Raw genomic sequence first — 7,500 nt, forward strand, 5'->3', positions numbered from 1 at the left:
AAATGTATAAAGTCTATGAAGTAAAATATAAAGTCTATGAAGTAAAATATAAAGTCTATGAAGTAATAAATTTTTATATAAGTATAAAAAATATAAAGTCTATGAAGTAATGAATTTTCATATAAGTATTAAATGTATAAAGTCTATGAAGTAATAAATTTTTATATAAGTATAAAAAATATAAAGTCTATGAAGTAATGAATTTTCATATAAGTATTAAATGTATAAAGTCTATGAAGTAATAAATTTTCATATAAGTATTAATTGTATAAAGTCTATGAAGTAATAAATTTTCATATAAGTACTAAATGTATAAAGTCTATGAAGTAATAAATTTTCATATAAGTAGTAAATATATAAAGTCTATGAAGTAATAAATTTTCATATAAGTATTAATTGTATAAAGTCTATGAAGTAATAAATTTTCATATAAGTATTAATTGTATAAAGTCTATGAAGTAATAAATTTTCATATAAGTACTAAATGTATAAAGTCTATGAAGTAATAAATTTTCATATAAGTAGTAAATATATAAAGTCTATGAAGTAATAAATTTTCATATAAGTATTAATTGCATAAAGTCTATGAAGTAATAAATTTTCATATAAGTATTAATTGTATAAAGTCTATGAAGTAATAAATTTTCATATAAGTATTAATTGTATAAAGTCTATGAAATAATAAATTTTCATATAAGTATTAATTGTATAAAGTCTATGAAGTAATAAATTTTCATATAAGTACTAAATGTATAAAGTCTATGAAGTAATAAATTTTCATATAAGTAGTAAATATATAAAGTCTATGAAGTAATAAATTTTCATATGAGTATTAAATGTATAAAGTCTATGAAGTAAAATATAAAGTCTATGAAGTAATAAATTTTTATATAAGTATAAAAAATATAAAGTCTATGAAGTAATGAATTTTCATATAAGTAGTAAATATATAAAGTCTATGAAGTAATAAATTTTCATATAAGTATTAAATGTATAAAGTCTATGAAGTAAAATATAAAGTCTATGAAGTAATAAATTTTTATATAAGTATAAAAAATATAAAGTCTATGAAGTAATAAATTTTCATATAAGTATTAATTGTATAAAGTCTATGAAGTAATAAATTTTCATATAAGTATTAATTGTATAAAGTCTATGAAGTAATAAATTTTCATATAAGTATTAATTGTATAAAGTCTATGAAGTAATAAATTTTCATATAAGTATTAATTGTATAAAGTCTATGAAGTAATAAATTTTCATATAAGTATTAATTGTATAAAGTCTATGAAGTAATAAATTTTCATATAAGTATTAATTGTATAAAGTCTATGAAATAATAAATTTTCATATAAGTATTAATTGTATAAAGTCTATGAAGTAATAAATTTTCATATAAGTATTAATTGTATAAAGTCTATGAAGTAATAAATTTTCATATAAGTATTAATTGTATAAAGTCTATGAAGTAATAAATTTTCATATAAGTATTAAATGTATAAAGTCTATGAAGTAAAATATAAAGTCTATGAAGTAATAAATTTTTATATAAGTATAAAAAATATAAAGTCTATGAAGTAATGAATTTTCATATAAGTATTAAATGTATAAAGTCTATGAAGTAATAAATTTTCATATAAGTATTAATTGTATAAAGTCTATGAAGTAATAAATTTTCATATAAGTAGTAAATATATAAAGTCTATGAAGTAATAAATTTTCATATAAGTATTAAATGTATAAAGTCTATGAAGTAAAATATAAAGTCTATGAAGTAATAAATTTTTATATAAGTATAAAAAATATAAAGTCTATGAAGTAATGAATTTTCATATAAGTATTAAATGTATAAAGTCTATGAAGTAATAAATTTTCATATAAGTATTAATTGTATAAAGTCTATGAAGTAATAAATTTTCATATAAGTATTAATTGTATAAAGTCTATGAAGTAATAAATTTTCATATAAGTATTAATTGTATAAAGTCTATGAAGTAATAAATTTTCATATAAGTATTAATTGTATAAAGTCTATGAAGTAATAAATTTTCATATAAGTAGTAAATATATAAAGTCTATGAAGTAATAAATTTTCATATGAGTATTAAATGTATAAAGTCTATGAAGTAAAATATAAAGTCTATGAAGTAATAAATTTTTATATAAGTATAAAAAATATAAAGTCTATGAAGTAATGAATTTTCATATAAGTATTAAATGTATAAAGTCTATGAAGTAATAAATTTTCATATAAGTATTAAATGTATAAAGTCTATGAAGTAATAAATTTTCATATAAGTATTAAATATGAAGTCATACAAGTTAAAAATTTAAAAAAAAAATCGATTGTAAAAATACTTTTGATGTTATTAGTTGTATTATGACCATGACGATATTTGAAAATGATATAAATTACCCACGTATATATGAGTTTTTAAATTTTAAATAGGTTAAAAGAATTTTTCCATATATTTTCGGGTTGGTAACGTCAACATGGGAGAGAACATTTATAACAAATTTGCACAAATCTGCTCAAATTGACATATACTGAAATAGTACTTATATGAAAATTTATTACTTCATAGACTTTATACATTTAGTACTTATATGAAAATTTTTTACTGCTAGGAAATGTATTATACTTTTATATATTTGAATTCCTTATGTTAGTTTATTAGTAAGAAATTGTTTTTAAATACTTATAAGTATGAATATTACTATACTTATATGATTTATGTATTTGGTACTTGTATGAAAATTTTCATACTTGTATGACTTTATTTACTTAGTATTTATATGGAAATATTTTTTACTTTATATGTATTTTTAAGTAAATATGAAAATGAAAGTTGATTTTGTGTGCCTTTTTATTCCTGGTTTTTATACAGTTAGTTTAAATAGAAATAGATTTTGTTTTATACAAAACTCTATATTCTGTACTAACATATTGTATATAATGAGCGTTTTTTATTCCTGGTTTTTATACAGTTAGTTTAAATAGAAATAGATTTTGTTTTATACAAAATTCTATATTCTGTACTAACATATTGTATATAATGAGCGTTTTTTATTCCTGGTTTTTATACAGTTAGTTTAAATAGAAATAGATTTTGTTTTATACAAAACTCTATATTCTGTACTAACATATTGTATATAATGAGCGTTTTTTATTCCTGGTTTTTATACAGTTAGTTTAAATAGAAATAGATTTTGTTTTATACAAAACTCTATATTCTGTACTAACATATTGTATATAATGAGCGTTTTTTATTCCTGGTTTTTATACAGTTAGTTTAAATAGAAATAGATTTTGTTTTATACAAAACTCTATATTCTGTACTAACATATTGTATATAAGCGTTTTTTATTCCTGGTTTTTATACAGTTAGTTTAAATAGAAATAGATTTTGTTTTATACAAAACTCTATATTCTGTACTAACATATTGTATATAATGAGCGTTTTTTATTCCTGGTTTTTATACAGTTAGTTTAAATAGAAATAGATTTTGTTTTATACAAAACTCTATATTCTGTACTAACATATTGTATATAATGAGCGTTTTTTATTCCTGGTTTTTATACAGTTAGTTTAAATAGAAATAGATTTGTTTTATACAAAACTCTATATTCTGTACTAACATATTGTATATAATGAGCGTTTTTTATTCCTGGTTTTTATACAGTTAGTTTAAATAGAAATAGATTTTGTTTTATACAAAACTCTATATTCTGTACTAACATATTGTATATAATGAGCGTTTTTTATTCCTGGTTTCCTACAGTTAGTTTAAATAGAAATAGATTTTGTTTTATACAAAAACATAAAAAATCTATTATTCTATACTAACATATTGTAGAAATAAATATTAAACAATATTTTAGTTTTATTTGTGAGCTATTCTAATATTTACTCATAAAATATATGTGTAAAAGGATGGTTTTTAAATAAAATAAAATATTAATGTGTTGCACCCGAAAATACTTTTTATCATATATTTATTATTGAAATAAATATAATAGAATTTGAAATTATTAATTTCAAATCAAGAAAAAAATGTATATACTCTTAAAAAAAGGTATATATATTACTATATGCATTGAAATAAAGTAAAATGTATAGAATGATATTATTTGAAAATTTTGCCAATATAAGAAGAAATATCGTTCTTACATAATAATTAAATAATAATATGTATAGAGAACGAAAATTCTTTTCACGATACCAAAACAAAAATTAAAAAAATCCATTTCAAAATCACACAATAGAAATGAAATATAATGAAAAAAAATATAATAAAGAAAGAAACATAGAAAAATTGTTGTGTATATTGTAAATGTTTTTATGTTTTGTGTATTTGTGTATAATTTTCAAATAAGAAAATATCATTTTAAACTTTTATATAATATAAAAAATATTATATAAAAAAGAAATATATATTATTCTGGTTGATCCTGCCAGTAGTTATATGCTTGTCTCAAAGATTAAGCCATGCATGTCTAAGTACAAACAAATTAAAAGTGAAACCGCAAAAGGCTCATTATATCAGTTATGGTTCCATAGATCGTTAACAGTTACTTGGATAACTGTGGTAATTCTAGAGCTAATACATGCAAAATAAACACGGACCTTTTGGAACGTGTGCTTTTATTAGGCTAAAACCAAGCGATTATTCGATCGTTATATTGGTTGAACTCTAGATAACTTGCAGATCGTATGGTCTCGTACCGACGACAGATCTTTCAAATGTCTGCCCTATCAACTTTTGATGGTAGTATCTAGGACTACCATGGTTGCAACGGGTAACGGGGAATCAGGGTTCGATTCCGGAGAGGGAGCCTGAGAAACGGCTACCACATCTAAGGAAGGCAGCAGGCGCGTAAATTACCCACTCCCAGTTCGGGGAGGTAGTGACGAAAAATAACAATACAGGACTCATATCCGAGGCCCTGTAATTGGAATGAGTACACTTTAAATCCTTTAACAAGGACCTATTGGAGGGCAAGTCTGGTGCCAGCAGCCGCGGTAATTCCAGCTCCAATAGCGTATATTAAAGTTGTTGCGGTTAAAACGTTCGTAGTTGAATTTGTGCTTCATACGGGTAGTACAACTATAATTGTGGTATGTACATTACCTTATGTATGTAAGCGTATTACCGGTGGAGTTCTTATATATAATTAATACAATGTATTTTTTATATATTCCTCCTATTTAAACCTGCTTCAGTGCTCTTCATCGAGTGTTGTTGTGGGCCGGTACAATTACTTTGAACAAATTAGAGTGCTTAAAGCAGGCTCCAAATGCCTGAATATTTTGTGCATGGAATAATGAAATAAGACCTCTGTTCTACTTTCATTGGTTTTTAGATCAAGAGGTAATGATTAATAGAAGCAGTTTGGGGGCATTAGTATTACGACGCGAGAGGTGAAATTCTTGGACCGTCGTAAGACTAACTTAAGCGAAAGCATTTGCCAAAGATGTTTTCATTAATCAAGAACGAAAGTTAGAGGTTCGAAGGCGATCAGATACCGCCCTAGTTCTAACCATAAACGATGCCAGCTAGCAATTGGGTGTAGCTACTACTATGGCTCTCTCAGTCGCTTCCCGGGAAACCAAAGCTTTTGGGCTCCGGGGGAAGTATGGTTGCAAAGCTGAAACTTAAAGGAATTGACGGAAGGGCACCACCAGGAGTGGAGCCTGCGGCTTAATTTGACTCAACACGGGAAAACTTACCAGGTCCGAACATAAGCGTGTAAGACAGATTGATAGCTCTTTCTCGAATCTATGGGTGGTGGTGCATGGCCGTTCTTAGTTCGTGGAGTGATTTGTCTGGTTAATTCCGATAACGAACGAGACTCAAATATATTAAATAGATGCTTTCAGGATTATGGTGTTGAAGCTTATATAGCCTTCATTCATGCGTTCATCTTGAATGTACAAGTGTTTGAATGTGTTTATATAAGTGGAGTCGTACCTGTTGGTTTGTCCCATTATAAGGACACTAGCTTCTTAAATGGACAAATTGCGTCTAGCAGTAACGAGATTGAGCAATAACAGGTCTGTGATGCCCTTAGATGTCCTGGGCTGCACGCGCGCTACAATGAAAGTATCAACGTGTATTTCCTAGACCGAGAGGTCCGGGTAAACCGCTGAACCACTTTCATGCTTGGGATTGTGAACTGAAACTGTTCACATGAACTTGGAATTCCCAGTAAGTGTGAGTCATTAACTCGCATTGATTACGTCCCTGCCCTTTGTACACACCGCCCGTCGCTACTACCGATTGAATTATTTAGTGAGGTCTCCGGACGTGATCACTGTGACGCCTTGTGTTTCACGGTTGTTTCGCAAAAGTTGACCGAACTTGATTATTTAGAGGAAGTAAAAGTCGTAACAAGGTTTCCGTAGGTGAACCTGCGGAAGGATCATTATTGTGTTCCTATCCGAAAAGAAAAAAAAATAATTATATAAAAACAAAATAAAAAAAAAGAATAAAAAAGAAAAAAAAGTTTTCTTTTTGTTCTTTTCATTCAAAATGTTTTGAATTATACAATGTTTTGAATGTTTTTCTGTTTTTTTTTTTTTTTTAACTCCTTGTAATGCATTATGACAATATATATTATATTGTGAACTTCGCATACATTGTATTTGAACGCAATAAAAAAACCTTTAAACATATAGCTGTACTTATTATTTATATAGAAAATAATATTTAATTGTGATATTTATATAAAATATTATAAATGATAAGTTAACTTGTTCACATTAACGTGTGTAATACCTTTTTTTTATGGTATTTTCTATTTGTGATTAAAAACATGTTGAAAAATTTAAAAAAAGAAAACGCACAAATAGAGAAGAAAAAAATAATATAAAAGGTATTACTGTTTTTGTTGACCTAAGACATGCGCAGCTGCAAATGTTTGGGTTTAAAATTACAATTTATTGAAAGATGTTTTAAACTTATGTATTAAAAATTTATTATTGATTAATTATTAATACTTTCAATAAATTAAAATTCTTTGACTTTGAATTAAAAAAATACAAAAAAATTATCACTCTAAGCGGTGGATCACTCGGCTCATGGGTCGATGAAGAACGCAGCAAACTGTGCGTCATCGTGTGAACTGCAGGACACATGAACATCGACATTTTGAACGCATATTGCGGTCCATGCTGTTATGTACTTTAATTAATTTTAAAGTGCTGCTTGGACTACATATGGTTGAGGGTTGTAAGACTATGCTAAATTAGTTGCTTATTCTTTTAGTCAATTAATAGAATTTAAGCATATGGCATATTATTGGATTGTATTTTTCAATCCATAATATTAATAGCATAAAAAGAAATATAGAAAATATATTCTTGAATACCTCATATTTGAACGAAAATTTATGATAAATGAGAATCTTAGTATTCCCATAAAAGAAAAAATTTTCAACATTATTTAAATTATATTAAATAATACATAAGAGGAATGTCTAGCATAAAATAAATTTTT

General features: G+C 25.2%; 2 non-coding genes across 2 annotated transcripts; both read left to right on the plus strand.

The window, feature by feature from the left end:
• The first annotated feature begins 4,440 nt into the window (after positions 1 to 4,440).
• Positions 4,441 to 6,430, plus strand: LOC138858768 (small subunit ribosomal RNA). Its single transcript, XR_011397800.1, has one exon. It is a non-coding gene; the product is annotated as a small subunit ribosomal RNA (ribosomal RNA).
• A 625-nt stretch (positions 6,431 to 7,055) lies between these two features.
• On the plus strand, positions 7,056 to 7,234 carry LOC138858782 (5.8S ribosomal RNA). The gene has a single exon (XR_011397813.1). It is a non-coding gene; the product is annotated as a 5.8S ribosomal RNA (ribosomal RNA).
• The last annotated feature ends 266 nt before the right edge of the window (positions 7,235 to 7,500 follow it).

Source organism: Bactrocera oleae, unplaced genomic scaffold (assembly GCF_042242935.1).
Source record: "Bactrocera oleae isolate idBacOlea1 unplaced genomic scaffold, idBacOlea1 ctg00000014.1, whole genome shotgun sequence".
In the NCBI taxonomy this organism is placed as follows: domain Eukaryota; kingdom Metazoa; phylum Arthropoda; class Insecta; order Diptera; family Tephritidae; genus Bactrocera; species Bactrocera oleae.